Source organism: Phoca vitulina, unplaced genomic scaffold (genome assembly GCF_004348235.1).
Source record: "Phoca vitulina isolate PV1807 unplaced genomic scaffold, GSC_HSeal_1.0 scaffold90, whole genome shotgun sequence".
NCBI classification, from domain to species: Eukaryota; Metazoa; Chordata; class Mammalia; order Carnivora; family Phocidae; genus Phoca; species Phoca vitulina.
This window is the reverse complement of record NW_022589793.1, coordinates 2,883,018-2,909,499: the sequence shown is the minus strand read 5'-3', so window position 1 is coordinate 2,909,499 and position 26,482 is coordinate 2,883,018.

Genomic DNA, 26,482 nt, shown 5'->3' with positions numbered 1-26,482 from the left:
ACCAGCTTGCATTCCCACCAACAGTGTAGGAGGGTTCCCCTTTCTCCGCATCCCTGCCAACATCTGTCATTTCCTGACTTGTTAATTTTAGCCATTCTGACTGGTGTGAGGTGGTATCTCATTGAGGTTTTGATTTGGATTTCCCTGATGCCGAGTGATATTGAGCACTTTTTCATGTGTCTGTTGGCCATTTGGATGTCTTCTTTGGAAAAATGTCTGTTCATGTCTTCTGCCCATTTCTTGATTGGATTCTTTGTTCTTTTGGTGTTGAGTTTGATGAGTTCTTTATAGATTTTGGATACTAGCCCTTTATCTGATATGTCATTTGCAAATATTTTCTCCCATTCTGTCAGTTGTCTTTTGGTTTTGTTGACTGTTTCCTTTGCTTTGCAAAAGCTTTTTATCTTGATGAAGTCCCAGTAGTTCATTTTGCCCTTGCTTCCCTTACCTTTGGAGATGTTTCTAGGAAGAAGTTGCTGTGGCTGAGGTCGATGAGGTTGCTGCCTGTGTTTTCCTTTAGGATTTTGATGGACTCCTGTCTCACATTGAGGTCTTTCAACCATTTGGAGTCTATTTTTGCAAACACCAGCTCTTCTTATTGCCCTGTGAATTACCCTCCTCCCCTTTGAAGTCCCAGGCTCAGGATGGAGTACATACCTCATTTTACCTCTCTGTCTTTGAACCCCTTGTGGATGTGAGGTTCCTGTATGTACAAAATTAAATTTGATTTTCTCCTGTTAATCTACTCTCACGTCAGTTTAATTTGTAGACCGGCCAGAAGAGTTTTTGAAGGGTAGAAAAAATTTTTTCCTCCCCAACGTTCATCCCCAGATTCAGGGAGGAACAGTTTCTTGGAGTCTGGGCTCTGTTGAGGAAGGGAGTCGGGAAGTTGAGGGGGCAGGGATTCTGGGTCTAGGTCAGGCTTGAGGGTTCATGCTCCCCGAAAAGGAAAAGGCTGGTGGAATGAGAAGAACTGCCTCACCTGTGGCCTGAGTCACCATGTTGGGGGACCTCCCAGAGGCCATCGGGTAGTAAGATGGAATAAGGATGCCATTAAGAGCCTGAACCTCTTAGTGAAGATGACGCATCTTGGAAAAGTCTGGATGTTGGAGGGACGGGCATTTTCCTACCAGCCAGCGAGAGATACAGGTAATGGAGAACCACAGAGACCATATGAGTAGCCAGAAACTTAAGTGGTCAGGCACCAAAGAGAGTGGCATGGTGATGAAGAGTGGACAGGCCACCGCACGAGACACCTGTGAAGGTGGACCCCTGCCTGGCCAATTATATTTTAGAGACTTTGCCTACCAGTATTCAAATTCTAATTCAGTGACTAACCACTACCCCTAGAACAGAGCCTGGAGTCCTCTTCTCATTATGGTTGGTAAATCAAAAGCTGAATGGTACCACGATGGCCTGATGACTCCGCTGGCCCTTGGGATACCCCCAAAGAAGGAGATAATGTTGGAAACCACTGGGATTTTATCCCCATTTATCTCCAAGGTGAGACAATGGATATGGGGGGGCACTCTTGAGGCAGGGAAGTGTACCCCGAAAACATTTTCGGGAAGAGGCAGCAGAGGGTGGGTAAATTTATGACCTTTCCTATTGCAACAGGTAGAAACCAAGCAAACTGCCTTTAAGGCAAGATACGGGCTCATGGAATGGAAGAATTCAGGAGTATCTGGCTCTGGCGACTCATATGGGGCATTATCAAGTTTCCATCTCACACTCTCCATCTCTTGGCTCTGCTTTCTTCCATGTAATTCCATTCTTGGCTTCGAGGCCAGGCATGAAGAGGGTTTCTAGCAGCTGCGGGTAGGCAGGTGGCCGTTCCTGACTGCTTAACGGCTATTTGGTCCATTTTTGGCATCCCAAATATGCCAAAAATATAATTTCAATTCATTTTACAAAAAGACAGCTCTATTACATCACCCTTCGAACCTTTGAGTCTGTCTTCCAATAAGGGAACAGGGATGACAGCAAAACGCAAGGCTATGTCCTCTCCCCACCCCAACCCCAGGGGAGGACACGTGAGTCTTCCTCTCCTTAATGTTGGAAAAGCCCTTTGAGTGAAAGCTGAACTTCTTCTTTTTTTTTGAAAGCTGAACTTCAATCCTAGCATCAAGGGACTCAGCTGATCCTACTATACACTTTTGGGGTAGAAGTGACAGCCTCTCTCTGAAAAGCTCTGCTCCTTGGAAACTTTGAAGGTGTACAACCAAAAATGTCCCGTGAGGACAGTGAACAAATTACACAAAATGTAATCCCCATACCAAGCCTAGCATGATGAAAAAGATCCCCGGAGGGAGAGGACATCAGTTCAGTATAAACCCTCTACATTCTTGCTGTGTGCTGGTGGAGAAATCTTCAAACCACATTCTATTCCTTTACAAAAGGAGAGCATTGATCTTATGTGAGTGGTTTCTAATGCTCCTTATGTGTGTTCAGTTCTCCTAACTATTCCATGTGGTAGGTTCTTACTTCCCTCACTGTACAAAAATGGAAGCGCAGAGAGGTCGTTTGCCTGGGATTTCAACTCACTCTGCTTTGCCCCAGGGAGGGCGAGTGTGTGTTCCCTCTGAGAGCTAAGACTGCAAAACACAGAACTGCATCTCCTCTGGCTTGGGATCCCCCAGCTCACCTCCCTTTTTTGTTGTTGTTGATTTGCGTTTTTGTTGACTTAAGGAGCCACATCCTGTGTTCACAAGCAGCAGGTGCTCGACAAGTCAACAGTGGACAAAATTTGGAGCCACAGGGAGTGTGAGGTGCGGGTGGAAGGGGCTGAGGGTGTTTTGGACAAAGTAATTCTGACAGAAGACTGGTCATGAGGGAAGCCAGACAAAACTCACGTCAACAAAGCTTCAACCCTTAGCTGCTTCTAACAATTTCTTCCTTGGCCTTCTGCTCTGCCTCTCACCTTTGGTCTTTGGTTTTTAAATTTTCTCCTACACACTGTTTTTTTCAATATCGATTATATTGTCTTCCTCATTGTGACATCTTTTAATTTTTTGTAGGGACTCTTTTTTTTAACTTTGTATGTGTAATTGTTATAGTTTCTTCACATTGATTTTCATTCTTTTATTTCAAACCCCATCTACCTTTGTCTTTCTCTGCCTTGTTTTATTGGAATCTTAATAAAAGAAGCACTGTATCTTAAGTATGGAGTCTTTTCTTTCCATAGTCTTGCTCATCCCATTTTAGCATTTTATTATTCACAGGCAACTTTTTTTTTTAAAGATTGTATTTATTTATTTGACAGAGAGACACAGAGAGAGCACAAGTAGGCAGAGCGGCAGGCAGAGGGAGAGGGAGAAGCAGGCTCCCCGCTGAGCAGGAAGCCCGACGTGGGGCTCGATCCCAGGACCCTGGGAACATGACCTGAGCCGAAGGCAGCCGCTCAACTAACTGAGCCACACAGGCGCCCTTCACATGCAACTTTTAATAGGCTTATTTAAATGCAGATGTGTATAAAATAAAAAGTAAAAATCTTCCCTCCCTAATGACATTCCCTAGAGGTACCCACTGTGAACAGCTGGGTGTCTGCCTCATTCAGGGTTTTTTCCCCCCCTTTAAACCCATAAATCATGTAAACGTATTACCACACACATATTCATTTATTTTAATAAAAACGAGATCACACCATCCTCGATGCTCTGCAGATTGTTTTTGCTTTTACGTATCATGATTATTCTCATTTTAAATCGTTTTCTTTATTTCCCCCTAACTTACATGAGATAAAAATCATCACTCGCACTGCTTATTCTGTGTTTTATACAGTGATTATTTATATAGAGGGGTACTCTTCTGTTCTGATGTGTCCTCCCCCCCAACTTGTGATTCTCCCTTACCCTCATCCACTTGGACAACCAGAAACGAAGCATCTTTGCCTTGAGGGACAGGGTCACAGCTCCCTTCTGGCATTTGAGCTGCTTGGGCTGAGATCCCGGTTTCTACCATAGTTTAGAAGATGATTTGCTTAGTTAATTTTTCCTGCTGTAAAGAAAATAAAACTGCCTTGGCCCTGGGGCAGTGGTGAAGGGAAGAAGAGAACAGGAGAATGAGGCAGAGGTGTGGGCTTTTGAGAAGGAACAGGGAAATTAATAGGATTCTGTTAGAGACTGAATGCTTGTGTGCTCCTTGAAATTCACATGTTCGAGCCCTAATCCCAGTGTAGCTACATTTGGAGTAAGGAAGTCATTAAGGTTAAATGAGAAGAAGAAAGAAAGAAAGAAAAAGAGAAAGAGAAAAGAAGTAAAAAATGGGGGAAAAATTTAAAAAAATAAATAAAAACAAAATAAAATAAGGTGAAATGAGATCATCAGGGCAGGGCTCTAATCCAGTAAGATGAGTGTCATGAGAAGAGACACCGGAGAGCTTGTGTGCACAAACCCAGGAAAGGCCATGTGAGGACACAGCAAGGTGGCTGTCTTCACGCTGGGAAGTCCCCTCCCCAGAAACAGCTTGCTGAACCTTGATCTTGGGCTTCCTAGCCTCCAAAACTGTGGGAAAAGAAATTTCTATGGTTTGAGCCATGCAATCTGTCATACATTTTTTTTTAAAGATTTCATTTATTTATTAGAGAGAGAGAGAGAATGAGAGAGAGAGAGAGAGAGAGCATGAGAGGGGGGAGGGTCAGAGGGAGAAGCCAACTCCCTGCCAAGCAGGGAGCCCGATGCGGGACTCGATCCCGAGACTCCAGGATCATGACCCGAGCTGAAGGCAGACGCTTAACCGATGGAGCCACCCAGGCGCCCCTGTCATATTTTGTTATAGCAGCCCAGGCAGGCTAATACAGACTCCAAGACAGGTCTGGGAATTTCTCTGTAGAACCCGGGGGGGCCTTGGGGAGGCAGGCCTCATTATCACCCACTCAGCAAATACTTCCTGGGGCCAGCCAGATGCCAGGCAGTCATAGGAGCCAAGGGTAGAGCCACCAACTAGCAGATGTGGCTCCTGCTTGCATTCTCCATCTATCGGGTGCAGGCATGCTGTGACAGCCCGAGTGCAGGAAGGCTGGTTCGGTGGCAGCGACGCAGGAAGGGCATGAGGCTCTCCACACGCTTCCTGCTGCCCCCGGAGTGGCGTGGGAAGGCCTCTGTAATGAGAGTAGAAGATGATGGTAAGCAAAAATGGAAGAGAGAGGGGCGCGAGGGTGGCTCAGTCGTTGGGTGTCTGCCTTCGGCTCAGGTCATGATCCTCGGGTGCTGGGATTGAGCCCTGCATTGGACTCCCTGTTCAGTGGGAAGCCTGCTTCTCCCTCTCCCACTCCCCCTGCTTGTGTTCCCTCTCTCGCTGTCTCTTTCTGTCAAAAAATAAATAAAATCTTTAAAAAAAATGGAAGAGAGAGAGAGAAAAAGGGAGAATGATTGGCAATGATGGACCCTTCCTTATCGGTTTTTCTTTCTTTTTTTTTTAATTTATTTTTATTTTTTAAAAATATTTTATTTATTTATTTGACACAGAGAGAGCAAGTGAGTGAGAGAGAGAGCACAAGCAGGGGAAGTGGGAGAGGGAGAAGCAGACTCTCCACTGATCTCCGAGCCTGATGCGGGGCTTGATCCCAGGACTCCGGGATCATGACCTGAGCTGAAGGCAGGCAATCAACCGATGGAGCCACCCAGGCGCCCCTCCTTATCTGTTTCTCCTGATTTTCTTTATAAAGTGGTTGACGAATGCATAGATTCAGAAACTGGCTCATCCGGTGCTTCCCAAATTTCAGTGAGCATCAGACTTGGAGGATTCACCACAGCATACAATTTCTGGTCCCCTCCCTGAGAAATTCTGATAGAGAAGGTCTGGGTAGGGCCTAAGTATCTGCATCTCTATCAGACTTCTAGATGATGCTGATGCTGCCCTGGTCACAGGGTGAGTAGCTCTGATCGAATGTAACATTTATAAACTGACCCCCACAGAGGTAAGTGTCTCCCAGCAAAGTCTTATAGCAAGTTGGTAAAGAAGGTGGCCTCAGGGATCTCTATGGGCTCTTTTAGGACCGTACGGCCATCCCGGGGACCAATCCCACAGATCCCTCTGGGGTTGGGGACACGGTAGGTTCTGATTGGCCCGGACTGGATCACAGGCCACCTCTGGAACTGAGGCTAGAGTCAGCTCCATGAATCGAACCAGATGTTCTTCAAGTGAGAGAAGTTTGTTCCCCAATAAAAGCAAACAGAAGTGAGGTCAATATTGGCGTACAGCCCTAAACAATACCTTCCGTAGAACCTAAACTCCTGGGGAGGGTAGATGGGCTGCTCAGATAGAACCCCATCTTGGGTAAGGACCCAGGCTCTGAAGGGAGCTTGCCCAGGTTCAGAATCCCACCTGCCATGCAGGCGGTGTGGGGAGAGAGGCAGGCTAATCCCCGGCCCCAGCGCCAACCCACCTAACATCTTCGTGGCACCTGCCGTGCAGCCCACCTTCAGAATGGAGTGTAAACTTTATGTTCAAAACCGTTCTTGCATTGAATGGAAAAGACATAGTTTGTGAAACTCTTTTGGTTGGGTTCATGGCTCAGTCCGGGATTATCTGTCCTTTTTTTTTTTTTTTGAAGCCGTCAATTCTGGGAAGAGGGTCACAGAAAGGGGGGGGGCTTTCAGGGGATGGGTCTGAAGAGATATATTTGACTTTCAGCCAAGCCTCATCCTGGGGAAGAGGTATGGGAGTTGGCCGCAGGAACTAGGAAGCGTAGGCTGGTTATTGACCCTGGGGCCAGGACCCAGGTGCCCATTTGACAAGGAATGAGCTGGGTCCAAGGCAGCCCCCACCTGCCTTCCTCACTCTGTTTAGTGGCAGACACCATATCCCCCACCCACTGTGCTTTCTGGGCAGTGAGGGCTGGGGGTGGGGAGCCCAGGGAGTCACAAGGACCTTCTGCAGGGATGTTCCCATTTGGGTTAGGGGGGTGGTGAGACTAAAAATACCACCTACATGACATATTTACTCTGTTCTTGTTAATACCCCAGGGAGATTGCCAAGAGTCACTACCACCAAGCCTGTGATTAAACCATAATAACCACTTTCATGTTTATAAATTTTGTCCTTGATATCAGAGAGGAGTATTTTTAGGCTAGAACTTGGAGCGAACAAATCCCAATGCATGAGTGTGGATTTAAGCAAGTATCTCTCCTTAAGATTTACTTCCCAGGACACAGCAAAAAGGCCAGGAGCTATCTGTCCCCAGGAGTCAAATGGGAGACTCCACGCACACCAGGGCATACACCCCTTCATCCCGACGTACCTCACCAAATGGGAGAGCTTTGTGGACATCTGTGCTCTTCTGTCTTCTCGACTTCATAGGGCTGCCATTCATTCATCCATTCATCTGCTCATTAACTAACTGATTTCACATGTATTTATTGAGTGCCTACTATGTGCCAGGCACTGGGGATAAAGCAGTGAATAAATAGACAAGCTGCCTACTTTCATGGAGTTTACATTCTTTTTTTTTTTTTAAGATTTTATTTATTTATTTGACAGAGAGAGAGATAGCGAGAGCAGGAACGCAAGCAGGGGGAGTGGGAGAGGGAGAAGCAGGCTTCCCGCAGAGCAGGGAGCCCGATGTGGGACTCGATCCCAGGACCCTGGGATCATGACCTGAGCCGAAGGCAGACGCTTAACGACTGAGCCACCCAGGCGCCCCTGGAGTTTACATTCTAATGGAGATGGTATCTGCTGATTAGGGAACCAGATCATTCATTCATTCACTCATTCATTCAATATTAAGTAATAGAAAGGAAATATACAGGGAGAAATGCTATATAGTAGCTGGGGAGGCAGGGCTACTTGAGGTAGCAAGGTCAAGGAGGTAATTTGTGAACTGAGAAAGAGCCAACCATGTGAAAAGCCAGCTCTCTGCTTCTGCTTTGCTGACCCAAATTCCCCACTACTCCCTTCCATCCTAACTCTTCACTCTGTGTTCAGTTCCAAGGAAAACCTCTTCCACCCTTCCGTGAACCTATTTTAACTGCCATTTGATTCTCTTTCCAGGACATCACTTCCCCTTGTGGCTCTTGTAAATAGTGGTTGCTTATTTGGCATACCCCATTAATTCTGGGTCAGAAGGGTGTGGGGTGTTGGAGCCCTTTTCCTAGTGCTCTCTCCAAGGTGCTTAAATGTCCCCGCTCCTGCCATCTGATTATACCACACCCTCCCTCTCACTGCTGTCACTCACTTGCCTCCTAGACCCTCCACTCTGTTCACTGAAGACTTTGGGATCTGCCCCACCAACTTCATGTTCAGCTCAAATATTGACAGTCACCTGCATTGTTTTTCTGGTATTCTAGTTTAAAAGTTCTTTGACCTCGATTCTTTTTATTTTCACCTCCACCCTACTACAGCCGTTTTCCACAGCTCCAGCCTGGGCCCACTTGGGTTCCATGTTAAAAATCTTAAAGCTCTCTATCTCACCCTAAACAGAGGAACCATGGTTTTCTCAAGCCTATTTCTCAGCCTGGTATCACAAATAAAAGAAACACTACTCCTCTCCAAAGAGCCATGAAAAATATTCTGAATCTTTAGTGAAGGGGTCTTGAAACAGTGTCACAGGGCAGGGCATACCACATGATGTATGGGAAGACTTCTTAACAAGGGCCTTTACTCATCTCTCTCCCCATTGCCCCAATCTTTGGACAGTTCCTTATCTCTGTTCCTTCTATCCTGCTCAAAACTCCCAGCCTACTTAATTCTATCTCCTTTGCCCCTTCCCCTTTGCCTCCTCCTCCCATCATCTTTTTCTTCTTTGCCTCAAGTTGGATCTCTGTCTTTCTAAAATGCCCTTGTGGACCTGTCTTTCTAAAATGCCCTTGTTGACGACATCTTCAGCCATTGTCCTATCCCAGCAGATTAGACATTCAAAAAGAATCCTTGAAAAGTGAGGGTGGGGATGGGTGGGAGATTGTACATATTTATCATATGATTTGCCCTTAGCACACCTCTTAGTGTTCATCATCACTATCCTTCCAGAGCTCTTTTTCCCGATCTTCTTAGAACACCCGTCCTTCTGCCCTGTAGTGACATCCCGTGCCCCATTCTCTGCTGGTCCACTGACCCCTGTCTGATGTCTCTTTGCTCCCTTCTCTACTCTACTCTACCAAGTAGAGTAGACCCATTTCAGGGATGGTCTTCTGAATGCTCATGTCCTTTGTCTTTCTTGACTCTATCTATTTACTGTCCCTGCTGAGCCCAATGCTGTCCAGACCCTTTACTCGGTCATTTCTGCATCTACAACTGGAGAAAAATCACACACCTTGAGAAGTCGTACCTTGCAAATCCGTGACAACAAATGCAGGGTCTGCAGTTTTGATCATTAAATCTTTCACTTGTCTGAGACCAAGTCCTTCTCCTGTTCCCCCTCAACCTGTATCCCATGTACCTGAAGGCAAATCATGTTTGGACTTCCCAGGTAAGAGAACAAATAATTCCCCGACTTGCCTTTCTTTATGTATTTATTTCATTTGAATTGGGTTTCTTCCACTTGCAATCAAAAGACTACTGGCAGATGGAATTAATGCTCAGAGAAGGTGCTGGAGGAAAGGGGAGGGAAGCCCCTTCTGGATGAATAATAAGTTGGGAGTAGCTATTGATTCACCTTTGGGGGCCAGTCTTTGCAAATTCTGAGGGCAAGTATGATCATCTGGGAAGCACAGGCAGAGCTCATAGAGAATATTCTGGAAGACAATTGATGAGCGCAGCTCTGTCCTCTTCCTGTCTTTGCTCCAAATCCTCCTTAGAAAAGCAGAGCTGCCTGCAGTTTGAAATGGACAATCAGACACTGCTAACAGCTGCAAGCCCCAAAACTTCGATTCTTGGCAGAAGGATCCTGACACAAAAGTATTTCTTTGTGGAAAATTATGCATTCATCGGGCTCATTTGAAACAAAATATGATTTGCATCTTAACTTCCTGTAACAAGCTCCAGTTCTTCTGTGGATTTCATAATGTCTGATTTCGTTGGACCAGATTGGTGGGGCACATGCTTTACCAAACAGTTTAAATTCAAGCCCAGGTTTTTCTTATTTTAAATGGCAACAGCTGCTAAGCATGATAATTATTGTATCATCAAAATAAACTCACCAAGTTGCTTCTGAGTGTTCCTTGGAGCTACTCTGCTTGGGGGCGCTGGGGGGTCCTCAGGGCTGTCAAAGAAGATGCAAAGTTTGGATCTGAAAAACAGGAGACGCGTCTCCGGGTCTGGAAGGGGGATAAATGGACAACTCCAAGAACAGAGGAAGGAGAAAAAGTCACTAGCTGGGGGCAGATTCACTAAGATACTTCCCTCTCGATATCTGGTTGGGCTCTCTCTCTCTGCAGTGTTCAGCAATTCCCAATTTCTGAATGACTGAAAGGAGGGAAGGAAGAAAACATCAAGTATTAACTATGTACAGGACACTGTTGTGGGAGCATCATGAATTTAGGTGGCAGCCAGAGTGTCTCTCGTAAAGAAAATTGAGATCATGTCACCTCCTGCTTAAAAGCCTCCTGTAGTGGCTTCTCAACCTTGGCTGGCCATTAGAGTCATTGGAAGGCTTTAAAAAAATCCCCGGGGTGCCTGGATGGCTCAGTAGTTAAGTGTCCACTTCTTGTTTTTGGCTCAGGTCATGATCTCAGGGTCTTGAGATTGAGCCCCACATCATTGAGCCCTACTTAAGATTCTCTCTCTCCCTCTGCCCTGCCCCCAGCTTGCTCTCTCTCTCTCAAAAAAAAAAAAAAAAAAAATCCCCAAATGCCAGAGTTCACCCCAGAATTGGTGAAGGTGGGGCCCAGACATCAGTATTTGTTTAAAGCTTCCTGGGTGATTCCAGTGTGTAGTCCATGCTAAGAACCACCAATGATCTCAATTTTCTTTATGAGAGACACTCTGGCTGCCACCTAAATTCATGATGCTCCCACAACAGTGTCCTGTACATAGTTAATACTTGATGTTTTCTTCCTTCCCTCCTTTCAGTCATTCAGAAATTGGGAATTGCTGAACACTGCAGAGAGAGAGAGCCCAACCAGATATCGAGAGGGAAGTATCTTAGTGAATCTGCCCCCAGCTAGTGACTTTTTCTCCTTCCTCTGTTCTTGGAGTTGTCCATTTATCCCCCTTCCAGACCCGGAGACGCGTCTCCTGTTTTTCAGATTAGCAGGCGCTTGGCTGTCTCAGTTCGTAGAGGTGAGCAACTCTGTAGGTTCGAGCCCCACGCTGGGTGTAGAGATTACTTTAATAAATAAAATCTTAAAAAAAAAAAAAAAAAAAAAGAACCACTGAGTTAGAACCCGAATTAAATCCAAACTTCTGACCCCAGCCAGGGAGGCTCTGCCTGATCTCAGACCCCATCTTCAAACACCCACTCTCTGTCTTAACTTAGGTTCAGTTATTGGTGTTGTAGTTCTTTGGTCTGTGCGGACCAAAAGAACTTTCCATGCTTTCCATTGAGTTCTGGAAGACCCTATGTGAACTAGCCTTTGCCCACCTCTCCAGTCTCACCTAGATCCCTCTCCTCTTCTGCCCTTCTGTTCTTTCCTGTTCCTTAAATACATCTCTCTTTTCAGAGCCTCTGCACGGCGGTTTCCTTTGCCCTCTTCTGGTAACATGTTCTTTCCCCAGGTCCTCCCATGTCCCAACTCTGAGAACCCTGCTGTGACATGCCACCTCTCACCTGCCCCTTGTTAGTTTCCACCTCCTTCCTGCGTTTGTTCCTGTTCAGCAGGTCCCCATCTGAAGTTATCTTGCTGATTTGTCCACTTGTTCTTTGTCTCCTTCCCAGAAGGTAAGCTCTCTGGGAGCTGAGACCTCCTAGATATTATTCACTGCTGTGAATCAGTCCCCATGGGGCTGATATGTAGCAAATGTTCAGTAAATGTTTGTAGAGTGAAAGAATTGAATGTAGAGTAGGTCACTCAATAAATATTGGTTGAATGAATGAATGAATGATCTCATTTGATCCTTCAGACAACAAGTGTTGTTAGCACCATCCTATAGGTAATCCATCAGGGTCAGAGGTTAAGTAACTTTTCCAAGGTTACAGATAATGTCAGAGGTTCCTAAGGTCTCTGCCATTGAGGAAAGAGTGGGTTGTTGGGGGTGAAGGGGAGAGCAAACATCCTTTTTTCAGACTATGGATTTTTGAGGACTCTGCCATCCCGAGAAAGGGCAACTCTTTCACTAATTGGCCAGGATGTGCAATTAGGCTTTAATTGTGGGCTTCTGAAGGGACTATTTTAAAACCACATCTGTGGCAGCGTTTGGTGGAATCTGACCTTCTGACCTTCAAAAGGGGCATTTGCAAACCAAGGGAGAGCCTCATTATTTTGGGTGACATGCTCTCAGCATACCCAAATGAGTGAGGGGCTGGGGAATGAAGCAGGTCTTCGAATCTCAGGGACTTCCCTGCTGTTGACTCATAGCAACTGTCAGCTGGTCTCTACAGAGATCTGCGCCCTGCACTGACCCCAGACACCACGTGAGTCATAAGGTGAGGGTCTCTGCAGCGGCTTGGCCAATGCGGCAGGGCTGAAGAGGAATGTGGACATTGCCTTCCCCTGTACAGCTGGTTTGGGAGACTTTGTCCGTATGGAAAACCAAGGGCAACGTAGTCCTCAGCTTTGCATCTGGATTAAAAAAAAACAAAACATAACCATAGGGGATGTATTTGTTTGCGAGGGTCACCTTAACAAAACACCACAGGTTGGGGACTTAAACGACAGAGACTTATTTTCTGGAGGCTAGAAGTCCAAGGTCAGGGCATCTCTCCTGAGGCCTCTCTCCTTGACTTGCTGATGGTAGCCTTCTTGCTGTGTCCTTACACGGCCTTTTCTCTGTGTGCATGCATCCTGTTGTTGGTGTGTCCAAATTTCCTCTTCTTATAAGAACACCAGTTAGGTTGGATTTGGGCCCACCCCAACGGTCTCATTTTAACTTAATCACCCCCTTAAAGACCCTATCCCCGAATCACGTTCTGAGATACATACAATTCAATGTATGAATTTTGCAGGGGGTGGAGGGACACAATTCAGCCCATAACAGGTGACATTTATTGAGTGCTTATTACATATTCGCCTCCTACAAATTAGCTTAATGAACATCACCTCATGTAATTTTCCCAACTATCCTAAAAGTCTATTCTATTAGTATTACTCGCTTTATGAAACCAAAACACTGAAACAGAGAGGTTAAGGAAATTGTCCAAGTTTACACAGTGATAAGCACCTGTGCTCAGATTCAAGCCTGGGTATCTCAGATTCAGATGTCTGTTCTCATAAAATCGATGCTAAATTGCTGAATGCTACACTTCTGGCTTTTCTCTTCTCTCTTTCTGAAACAGCTATTATGTATTTTTTTGGATAGCAAATACCACCTTTTATGTCTCTTATCTGTTTTCTAAGAATTTTTATCTCTTTGTTCTCAAAAAAAATAAAGAGATCCTGGGAGATTTTGTTGAGCTTGGTTTTTAAGTCACTTATTTATTTTTCTGCCACCACCAGCCTGCTCTTTCTTGCTTCTACTTGCATAAAAAATTCACAAAGGAGGTTTTCTCTTTTCCAGGTCATTTTCCTAAGCATGGTGTTCCTTCTCCATAGTTGCCCCTTCTTGCTTTTGTTCAGACGATAAGGAAGGGAGCCTCAGTTGGGCACCATATGAAGTAAACACAACAATTGTGTAGCCATGCCTTCTGAGAGGAAGGTATGGTAATCTGCTTTAGAAATCACCTCATGTAAACAAGCAAGCAAACAAACAAACAAAGAGCTACCCAGGGGAGCTGCCTGTGTGCCCAAAGCAACCTCACCCAATAGTCTGGACAAGGAAATGTTGGTCAGTGAAGCCATGCTCGCTCCACTATGTTCTCTGCACTATTCATCAATCCCCTCATTTATTCCAATCTCTGGTTTCAGTCTCCTGATGTAAGACCAGAAAGCCCACCCAATGTGTGACTCTCTAACTACAGAAAGCCTGAAGGGCAGTGGGTTAGGGACACTAGTAAGAAGCCATGGTGTTTGGCAGCATGAAGTTGGCAGAGAAGCTGAACATCAGTCTGAGGTTTATGCTTCAAGCTCTGAATTACCTTGAACTTGAAGCACCAGTTTCAACTGAAACTGTAGACCGCTAACATTTCACTTCCTCTAACTGATCTCATATCCTTCCTGGTCTACTGCAGAAGAAGGGGCTGAATCGTGCTATTCTGTGTCAAGCTTCCTTTGGCCTTCTCTGGGGTCCTAGAAAGAAAAAAAGAGAGAGAGAGAGGATTTATTTCTCTGCTGGAGAAGCAGGCTGGTGAAGGTCTTTGAGCTAAGAGCTCTGACTCTTGCCAGGATACCTCTTCATCTCTGGTCCAGATGTCCTCTGTCAACCAAGATGTCTGCCCCCTGCCCCAACCAGATGTCCCCCACATCCCCCAGCATTTCCACTATCTCTGGCTTTCCCCCGTCCCTGTGTACTTGCTTAGATTCTAAAAAGAGATGTATTTCAGCAGCCTCTGGGCACACATTCAAAAACACCCAAACTACAAGGAAAAATGTGCCCAAACTCACATTGTACCCATGGGCTCAACTCTACCGAGGGGGACTTTTCACAGCAGCCTGGAAGTCAGTGCAGTTGTCCTTTGCCAAATCTGAGCAGTTCAGGCCTCGAATTGCTTTCAGAATACTCTGTGAGATGGGCTCAGAGGAACCAGCTTGGAGGGTGCGCATATGGGTGATGCTCAGACCAGGATGAGCCCTCCAGTCGCTGTCTCCTCTCCAGGAAGGGAGCCCACCCCAACACTCCTGACATTGCTCATGTTGGCCCTTTGGTTTTCCTCCCAGTCCCCCTTCTCTGCGGCCAAAACTTGACAACTCATTCTCAGTCTACATTTGAGAAATCCTCTGTTTTCATGAAGCTTTCTGCTGTTCTCAGAATTAACTTCCCTCTCATCGGCGCTCTGTTAGCATTGTGTAAACACCTTTCACTCCTACACTCGGTAAATATTTATCCACCAGTTACTGTGTGCTGGTCTTTTGCTAGGCAGAGAAGGCACAGTGACAGTGATGAGTGACTGAGCTCTCGTGGAGCTTCCTTTCTAGGTTGTAGAGACAGACCAAAAACACTCTGGTCAAAGTTTTTATCTCCCCCACTAGGGTGTGACCTGCATTACCATCACAGTGGTCCTCCTCCTCCTCCTCCTCCCAAACCCCTACATACCACCGCCTGGGCTCTTCACACGCTCCACGTTAACTCACATAAGGCGGGCACCATGCCTTGTGCACCTGGGGTACCCCCTGCCCCCCACGGCCCACAGTACTTAGCATCATGCCTGCCATGTGGTAGCCCTCAATTCATCTGTACATTGTCATATTGGTTAATTCTTTTTTTAAAGATATTTATTTATTTATTTATTTATTTGACAGAGAGAGAGAGAGAGAGAGAGCACAAGCAGTCCGAATGGCAGGAAGAGGGAAAGGGAGAAGCAGGCTCCCCACTGAGTAGGGAGCCTGACTCGGGGCTCGATCCCAGGACCCTGAGACCAGGGACCCGAGCTGAAGGCAGACGCTTGACCAACTGAGCACCCCAGACGCCCCATATTGGTTAATTCTAAAAGAGCCTGGGCAGGTGACATTTATAACAGAAACATTTGAATCCAAAGGGACCCTGTTAGAAACAGATTTTTCCTGTTTTCCTTAACCCCTATCTCCCAAACACATTCAAACATACACAGGATCTAACTAGGAAACAGTAATGACTTCCAGTACTTATCACAGAGGAAATTTATGCTGGGACTTGGTTATACAGATGTTGAAGAAGATCATGGTAAGGCATGGCTGCAAATTTTTCCTCTTGCATCAAGAAATGGAGTCTATTTCTTTACCCTTGAATCCGGGTGGGTCTTGTGACTTCGGGAGGAAGCCATGCTGTGCAAGTTCCAAACTTGGGCCTCAAGAGGCTTTTCCTGTTTCCCTACTCTTTCTTGGAACCAGCTGCCATCTGAATATGCCTGGGCTAGACTGTTGGCTGTTGAGAGACACATGAACCCACCACCACCCCGGAGGACGGCCTGCCAGCTCCCAGCGTAGAGCCCCCTGCTGACTTGGCAGTTAAGTGTAGACGCTTGAGCATGCCCAGCCAAGACCAGCAGAATTGCCCAGCTGATCCCAGTCTAAATTGCTACCTCATGAATTGTGAGCTACACATAAATGGTGGGTTGTTTAAATCATTACATTTGGGGTAGTTTGTTTCACAACAAAAGCCAACTGGCACGCGAAGTAACCCAGGGATTAGCAACAGCAGGGAGCCACTACTCTCTTAGGCTGTAAAGACAAAGGGAGGAGGTGGTGTAACCAGGGCCCTGTGGAACCAGGACACCCAAAAGGAAAGGCATCACTGCAAGGGTGTTGGAAGCAGAGAGGGAGACAAATACCTGGGACTTCTCCCCTCTAACTCCTACCTCCTATCTTCCCACCAGAGCCTGCCATCAATCAGCTGAGCTCAGATGGCAGCCAGTGGGGACAAGAGCCTGGAGATGCAGACTTTGAGAGTCAGTGCAACACAGAGCAGAGCAAGAGAAGGGCCTCGATGGAGCTGAGCACACCCAGGCCCAGGACTGAAAGCACACAGCTTCTGGGGCAGAGAAAAGGAAGTGGGTTACTGATTGAACTTTCAAAACAGCACAACTGCATTCTCTTATTCACATGTTATTCCCTATTCAGGCATTGAGCCCCAGCTAACAATGAGTTCTAGGTCTTAGAAAACTATGATCGCAGGTGTCTCAACCTTTGACAGAATATTTGATCAAACTGTATTAGCCTATTTAGAAAATGTTGCACGCATATTGGCCCCTCAAAAGCCTCAACCATCAAAATGCAGCCTGAATGATCTCAGGGTCATGGGATAGAGCCCCATATTGGGCTCTGCACTCACTGGGGAGTCTGCTGGAGATTCTTTCTCTCCCTCTCCTTCTGCCCCTCCCCCCACTCAGGCCCAAGCACACATACTCTCTTTCTCTCTCTAAATAAATAAACAATCTTTAAAAAAAGAGTCATGATTTCTGCCCTCTCTATCCTGGGAGTAACCACTTAGTGATGGAGAGGGTATCTGACTTAGTGATGGAAAGGGTATCTGGACACACTTTTTTCTTATGCAACGTTGGTTGGTTGGTTTATTTGATCTGACTTGAATTGCAAAAATGGTGTAAAAATGGTACCATATTATCATGCCTCTGCAACTTGCTTCTTTCCCCTTCACAATATAGGGACATCTTTCTAGATAAGTTAGGTTGAACCCTTTCATTTATCCCACTATTCTCTTATTGATGGACATTCAAGTTGTCTGTTTTTAGCAGTTACACAAATATTGTGGTAATGTCTCCTTGAGGATGAATCTGGGTATACTGAGGCTTTCACTTTAGAAAATAGGTTTAGAAAATAGGATATCTGGATCAATGGATGTTTGCATTTTTTATTTTTTTTTTTTAGAGTGGGGGAGAGGCAGAAGGAGAGAGAGAGTCTCAAGCGGGCGCCACACCCAGCAAGGAGCCTGACTTAGGGCTTAATCTAACAACCCTGAGATCACGACCTGAGCTGAAATCAAAGAGTCAGACACTTAACTGACTGAGCCACCCAGGTGCCCCTTTAATTTTTTTAAAATTTCTTATTTCTTTTAAGTAGTCTCTACACCCAACATGGAGCTGGAACTCACGACCCTGAGATCAAGAGTCGCTTGCTCTACCGACTGAGCCAGCCAGGCGCCCCTGCATTTTTAATCTTAATGGATGTGTCCAGATTGCTTTCTAACCGGTTGTAGCAATTCTTATTTCTCAACATTGTCAGGCAGACCTGGACAGTATCACTCTTCCAATGGTAGATTTTGGCAAATACACTGGGTATAAAAAGGCTGTATTGATTTAATTTGCATTTCCTTGACTCGTACAGATACTGAGCATCTTACCATATGCTTACTGACAATTTGCCTCTTCCCTTCTGTGAATACCCTACTCATTTTTCCATTCAGTTGTCTTTTTCTTGTCAATTGGTAGGAACCCTTTGAATATTAGTGTATTAGTTTATATTAGTTTTTCTTTCTTTCTTTTTTTAGAGAGAGAGAGCACGAGAGAACACATGCAAGTGGGGGTGGGTGGGATAGTGGGGAGGGAGGGGCAGAGGGAGAGAGAGAATCTCAAGCAGGCTCCATGGAGCCTGACGTAGGGCTCAATCCCATGACTCTGAGATCACAACCTGAGCCAAAATCAAGAGTTGGATGCTTAATTGACTGAGCCACTCAGGTGCCCCCATTTGTGTTTTTTTAAAATAGAACTTTTTACTTGAAAATCATTACACACTAACATTTAGTTGTGAAAATAGTACAGAGTCCCATGTTCCCTTCATACAGCTCCTCCCAAGGGTAGCATCTTTCAAAATTATAGTACAATATCAAAACCTCATTTCTCTTTTGATGTAGTGTATGGTACTATTTTTATTTCAAACACTTTATTGTAAATTTTACTATCTGGTAAGGTAAGTCCTACCACTCCCTACTTTTTCCTTATTTTTCTGACTATTCTCGGATTCTTGTTTTTTTAAATTTGAAATTTAGAATAATTTTAGCCACTTGTTCCCTTTGTCTTTCCCCTAACATGCCCTCTTGAAATTCAGACTGCAACTCACTTAAAATTATATATTAGTCTGTGAAGGATTGGCATTTTAAGGTATCAGGTTTTCCTACCCAGGAAGGTAGTATTTGTCTCCAGCTATTCAGCTCTTATATTATGCCCTTCAGTAAGAGTTTAGTTTTCTTCATACAGATCATGTACCTTCTATGAATAATTTATTCATACGCATTTTGTGGCTGTTATCACTAGTATAAATGATGTATTAGTTTCCTATGGCCACTATAACAACTTACCATAAATTTAGTGGCTTAAAAACAGCACAGATTTATTATCTTATAATTTAGGAGGTCAGAAATCATAAAATTGGGGGCACCTGTGTGGCTTAGTTGGTTAAACGTCTGCCTTCAGCTTCATGATCCCAGGGTCCTGGGATTGAGCCCTATGTAGGGCTCCCTGCTCAGCCGGGAGTCTGCTTCTTCCTCTGCCTCTCCCCCTGCTCAAGCTCTCTCTCTAAGTACAATCTTTTAAAAAAAGAAAAAAAAAGGAAATAATAAAATCGAGGGCTGCAGTCAGCAGGGCTGTGTTCCTTCTGGAGGCTTTAGGAGAGAATCCATTTCCTTGCCTTTTCTTGCTTTAGAGGCCACCTGCATTCCTTGGATCTTGGCACCTTACTTGACTCGCTCCTACCTTTGTCTGAATTACCACATCTTTGACTCTGCCTCTCTCTTATAAGGGATTGTGATGACTCTATTTATTTTTGTATATTTAACTACTATCATTCACCTTTCAAAAGTAATTATTTCAAATAGTTCTTGGTAGAGTTTTTCTGGATTTTCTAAATAGACAATTATATTGGGTAAAAATAATGTAGGGATGCCTGGGTGGCTCAGTCATTAAGCGTCTGCCTTTGGCTTAGGTCATGATCCCAGGGTTCTGGGATCGAGCCCCACATTGAGCTCCCTGCTCAGCAGGGTGTCTGCTTCTCTCTCTCCCACTCCCCCTGCTTGTGTTGCCTCTCTCGCTGGGTCTCTCTCTGTCAAATAAATAAACAAATAAAATCTTTAAAAAAAAAAAAGAAAAGAATGTAGTTTTTGCCTCTTTTTTTCCAATATTTATATGGAGTATTAAATTAATAACAATAAATAACAATTAATGTATCGCATTAGTTAAGGTCTCTAAAGTAATGCCAAGAATGGTGATTTTGATAGAAATGACTTCAGCTTAATGTTGAAGTTGCCACTGGTTTTTGGTAAATAACTTTTATCATTTTGAAATGATTCCTTTATGTATGTGGGTTTTTTTGTGTGTGTTGGTAGGAAATGAGCCCATAAATGCTCTCACCTCCATTGGGGGTTGTGGAGGAGGTGGCTATACTCTCCTACATCTGGGTCCAAGAAGGGAATAGATGGTTTTCTTTCAATCACTCAAACAGATCAAATCAGCCCAAATTATACTTCCATTTCAGGTCTGCTGGTATCGGCAAGATAGGGCAATCCCCACCAAGGACATCCAAAGGAACCCCATGTCCACTATTCATCTCTTCTCAAGGAGTCATAAAATCTTTGCCTTGGTTCAAGAAAGGAAGCCCTATACCCATCCCTCCTCTGGAGCTCTCAGAACAACCCCTGGTCTCATACACCTAGTTTCCATCAGAACTCTTATTTTGGTGTTTATGTTACTCCAAGGACAGATTGCAAATGGGAGGGTTTGGGGATGTTTACCTAGTTTGCCACCTCCCTAGAATCTCCTTATTCACATCACACTGAAGCTTTGAAGTAGAATAATAACAGCATATTTCTGGAAGAAGCTTAAGTGATTCATTTAAGCAGGATCCCACTTAAAAGACTACATGATAGGATCCCACTTAAAAGAATATATATGAACTGTTATGTACAATATGGTATATCCATATCATGTCTATTAGTAAGTTATTGCTATATAATATATTACCCCAAAACTTACCAGCTTTAAACATATACATTTATCATCTTCCAGTGTTTGTGGGTCAGGATTGTGGGCACAGGCTAACCTCGTACTCTGCTTCATGATTTCCCACAAGCTGCAGTCAAGGTGTTAGCCAGTGCTAGGGTTTCATCAAAAGACCCAGCTGGGGAAGGATCCATTCCTAAACTAATTTACATGATCACTGGCAGGATTCAGGTCCTTGACGCCTATTCTTACCTATGTGGGTTTCTCCAACATGGCAAATTACTTCATCAAAGCCATCAAGAGAGAGAGTCGCCTAGCAAGATGGAAGTTATAATCCCTTATAACATAATCTCAGAAGTGACATTGCTTCAATATTGCCATGTGCTGTTGGACAGAAACTAGTTACTCCAAGTGAGAGTATGATTCTGACACCAACTCTGATGTGTGGGTTTTCCAACACCACCAAGGAATTCTGCGTTACTAGTTGGCTGTCCTACCATTCAACTCAATTGGATTCTGACACAATCTACCTGGAGGTAGCATCAGATCCCACAGGTTAAGGGCTCAGTCCTACAACATTGACCCCAACCTCACACCTTCAGAAACCAACCACAAGTCCAGCAAGTCACCTATGCTTCTGACTGACTGGCTATAGACCAGAGGTTTCTCACCAATCCCTGCCTGGGTTTGATTAATTTGCTAGAGTAGCTCACAGAGCTCAGAAACATTTTACATATTAGATCACCAGTTTATTATAAAAGGATATAACTCAGGAACAGCCAGATGGAAGAGAGGCACAGGGCAAGGTATGTGTGGGAAGGAATGAAGAGCTCCCATGACCTCTCTGGGTGTGCCACCCTCCCAGCTCCTCCATGCATTCACCAACCCAGAAGCTCTCTGGACCCTGCCCTTTTGAGGTTTTTTGTTTTTGTTTTTTAGATTTTATTTATTTGAGAGGGAGAGAGCGAGAGAGCCCAAGCAAGGGGAAGCCCAGAGGGAGAAGCAGACTCCCTGCTGAACAGGGAGCCCAATGTTCAGGACCATGATCTCAGGACCCTGAGATCATGACCTGAGCTGAAGGCAGAGTCTTAACTGACTGAGCCACCCAGGTGCCTCTCCTTTTGAGTTTTTGTGGAAGCTTCATTACATAGCCATGGTTGAGTAAATCATTGGCCATTGGTGATTAATACAACCTCCAGCCCCTCTTCCCTCTCAGGAGGCCAGGGGTGGAAGGTAAGGGGCTGGGGGCTGTTGGGGGGGGGGAGTGGAATCTTCTAACCCTCTAATCACATGGTTGGCTCCTCTGGCAACCAGCCACCATCCTTGAGTCCTTTCCAAAAGTCACCTCATTAAGATAACAAAAGACACCTTGATTGTTGTCATCACAGGAAATTCCAAGGATTTTAGGAGCTTTGTGCCAGAAATTAGGACAAAGGCCAGATATATATTTCTTACTATTAATCACAGTGATCACCAAGGGGATTACACAAGGCTGTGAAGCCAGGAAAGGAGTCATCTTAGGGAAAGCCTGTCCCACCACAGAATACTATGTAGCAGCCCAAATTAGGTAGTTCTGTATATACTGACATGGAAAATCTCCAAGACATATTGTTAAGTGAAAAAAGGAAGTAGCAAAACCATTTATGGCACCATTCATGTTTAAAAAAAAAAAACAACATACAAAAAATAGTAAAATTTTTTTCTGTGTAGATACGCATAGAAAATACACAAAACACTCCCAACTGATTACCATGGTTACATCTTGAATTTTCGATTATCTGTATTGTTTGAATTTTTAAAGAATGATAATATATTCATATGTTATGCAGTTAACACTAATTCTCAAAGATTAAATAAAACAGACTGTTGTGGGTGTGGAAAAGAGATGATGGGGATGCCTGGGTGGCTCAGTTGGTTAAGCATCTGCCTTTGGCTCAGGTCATGATCCCAGGGTCCTGGGATGGAGTCCCGCATCGGGCTCCCTGCTCAGCGGGAAGCCTGCTTCTCCCTCTCCTCCCCTCTTGTGTTCTTGCTCTCACTATCTCTCTCTCTGTCAAATAAATAAATAAAATCTTTTAAAAAAATAAATTAAAAAAAAAAGGAAAAGAGATGACGGTAGCCAAAAGTAATATGACAGTAAGGGATAAAAGGGAGTGGTGTTTTGTGATTTTTTGTTTCGTTTTGTTTGTTTGTTTTAAGAGAGAGGTGTCTAAGAGTCAAAATTAAGAGATCTTAAAGTACCTGGTAGAAAGGAAGTTGTCTATGATGACTTAAGATTTTGAGCTTAGGTGATGGGGTAGATGAAGGTTTCCTTCATTTAATTAGGGAACACAGTAGGAACAACAGATTTCGAGGGGCCTGGGGGAGGAGTGTAAATGTCCAGACTCTTAGTTTCCTGAACAACCCCCTCCAAGCTAAGGCATATAAGACCACTGATACCTGTCCTGTATCTGGGGAGATGATTAAGAGAAAGCTGAAAAATGAACCTCTACCCAAATCCTGACTATCCTTGATTAGCCTTCCCACTCCCTGCAGACATAGATGAAAATTCCCCAGGGAATTATTTATTATTACAATGAGAGTTTTGGCCAAAGACTCCAATGTCATCCCTTTGTTGAGTTAGACTGACAGGCGTGTGAGCCTAGAGCACTCCACTTGCCTAAATAACCTACTTCCCACTCTAGATCCCCCTTGGTCCTTTACTTAGGAGAAGGCTTGGACCCTTTCCTATCCCACTAGTAACCTGGGATTAGAGAGCAATGAACCAAGATTGGTATCCATAAATAAGAATCCAAAGAGAAGAGACAAACACCAAGTAAGTGGATGCTAGAGCTTCTTGCCCCTCTCGTCTTCATGCCCAAACACCAGCTCCAACACCCTGGGGCTTGTACTACCCAGTTCTTAGTGCATAAAATCCATCCTCTTGAGACGTGTGTGCATGTCAGTGTGTTGGAGTTGGGCCTGTGGTGAGGCTGATGGTTGATGGCACTTAGAATTCAAATATCCCCTCCAGGGGTGCCTGGGTGGCTCAGTCGTTAAGCGTCTGCCTTGGGCTCAGGTCATGATCCCAGGGTCCTGGGATCGAGCCCCGCATCGGGCTCCCTGCTCAGCGGGAAGCCTGCTTCTCCCTCTCCCACTCCCCCTGCTTGTGTTCCTTCTCTCGCTGTGTCTCTCTCTGTCAAATAAATAAATAAATAAAATCTTTAAACAAACAAACAAACAAACAAAAAACAAATATCCCCTCCATACTTTAACTCCTTTAAACTGGAGTTAGTTTGACACCCAGACCTGGGACAACCAAGGGTGGTGTTGCTTTGGTCACCCATCAGAGGAGATAAAATCCAACCCATGACCTCAGTCACTGCAATCTCTCCATGCTGTTTATCTGGGACCAATGAAAAGTGACCACCAGATTTAACAAGAGCCCTTTAAAAATGTCTCTTTGGCATTGGCCCCAGAAGCTGCTGAAAAAGGTCAGGAAAGAAGTTAATAAATTAACCACAAGGCCATACTCTTCACTGGACCTAGGAGCCTCAGTGGGTTAATTATCATCTCAATGGAGCTCAGTTGTAGTGTCTAGGTAGACCCTCCAGAGAATGTTTAATATAATAAACAGGGTCCAAACCATGGAACACCCGTGACATGAAATTCCCTAGACATGCCACTATTCCACAATTTTCACACTACAAATCTTCTTTTATCAACTTAATCCCTTATTCCCACAGAGTAATTAGAGCTCCTTTTCTACTTTTTCTGTGTAAATATGGCCAGCGGGATCTCCCCAAGATTTATTCACTGGCTGGAACTTGGACTCTTTCTTCTGCACTCAAAGCAGAGAGTCTCGGCCCAGGTTTTACATTAGAATCACCTACCAGCTTGAAAAGGCCCCATCGCCAAGCCCTGTCCCTAGATATTCAGAATTCATTGGCCTGCGGCAGGGCCAGGCACCAGGAGATTTAAAGCTCATCAGATGATTCCGATGGACAGCCGGGGTCAAGAACCACTCACTTATGTCCTGGACATGTTCATGGGCTAAACTCTAGCTCTTCCAAATGGATTTTCTCCAATTCCAGCTTTCTCTTGGTTCTAACTTTCTAAAATTCTAATCTGATAGAACATTCCATGATGATGGAAATGTTCCTACAGGGAGTAGAAATAGGATAAAGCACCTGAGGCAGGTAGGGGGCAAAATTTAAGGAGGCTCTTACTTTCAGATGCTGACTCTCCACTTGCACCACTCTGGGAGTGAGTGCCTCCTTAAATTAAAAAGAAATATATATGTGTATATATATATGTGTGTGTATATTTTATTTTTTTTAGATTTTATTTATTTATTTATTTGAGAGAGAGAGAGAATGAGCAGGGGGGAGGGGCAGAGGAAGAGAGAGAAGCAGACTCCCTGCTGAGCAGGGAGCCTGACGTGGGGCTCAATCCCAGGATGCTGGGATCATGACCTGAGCCTAAGGCAGACATTTAACCAACTGAGCCACCCAGGTGCCCCTATGTGTGTATATCTTAAACGATTTATTTATTTAATTTGAGAGAGAGCATGTAGGGGGGAGGGGCAGCAGGAGAGGGAGAGAGAACCTTAAGCAGACTTTGTGCTGAGTGTGGAGGCTGACACAGGGCTCGATCTCATGACCTTGAGATCATGACCTGAGTTGAAACCAAGAGTCGGATGCTCAACTGACTGCACCACCCAGGCACCCCTTAATATATATGTGTGTGTGTGTGTATATATATATATATATATATATAATTTTTTTTAAAGATTTTATTTTTAAGTAATCTCTACACCCAGTGGGGGCTCAAACTCACAACCCTGAGTGAAGTCACATGCTCCACTGGCTGAGCCAGCCAGGAGCCCTGCCTCCTTAAATTTTGAACCTTAGGTGCCTCACCCTAATCTTGCATTCATTCTCTATGGGGGCCATACTGCCTCCCAGGGGGGAAAGATTGGTTCCTAGTTAGAGGTGGGGTGGGAAATCTTTCTGGTTTTATGTTTGAAGCACAGATATACATATAGTACATATGCAGGTATATAGTACATCTGTGTTATTAAAATTTCATGGGGTTGACAACCACGGGAAAAAGTGTCTAAAAAGTCATCTTGAAGAAGCAATAGTGAAAAAAAGGTGGAGAAACACTGATACAGAACATTGAGCATAGGTACCATTGAGCCTGCAAAATGCAGCTAAGTGGGACCAAGAAACTGAATTTTAAATTACATTTAATTTTAATTTCAATTTAAATACCTACTATGGTTGCTGATTACCGTGTTACACAAGCACAGATTGAGAGGATGGACAAGACAAATAAGATTATCACAGGGGCGCCTGGGTGGCTCAGTCGGTTAAGCGTCTGCTTTTGGCTCAGGTCATGATCCCAGGGTCCTGGGATGGAGTCCTGCATCAGGTTCCCTGCTCAGCGGGGAGTCTGCTTCTCCCTCTCCCTCTGCCCCTCCCCCCTGCTTGTGCGCTCTCTCTCTCTCAAATAAATAAATAAAATCTTAAAAAAACAAAAAAAGATTATCACAGTTCCTGCCCTGGTCCAAAGCACAGAGAGATCCTGGAAATGGATGGCTCTCCCTGGCAGTTCACAATGTAAGCACCGCTCCACTCACTCACACAATCTCTCAGAACCTAACCCATGCTACTGTTACTGAACCCCAAGCTCTGTGGCCTCTTACTCAAAGGCCAGCACTTAAGAGTTGAATTTTGATTGGAAAGGAAGATGAGCTTTATTTATTCAGGAGGCTGGCCACCTGAGGAGAAGGTGGACTATGGTCCAAAGGTCAACTCTGGGGTTTCTGCCTGGCCCAGGGAGTTTTCAAGGGGTTTAAGGCAGTTAATGAGTAAAGGCAGTGCAGTGGTCTGTAACATTTCTTGATTACGTGCAGACTGGTGTCAGCTGTAGATGTTATCTCGTGCTCAGACATTGTTCAAGGGCATTGGTCTGGTTCCTAAGTGCTTGGGGGTTGAGCAAGTGGGTCTA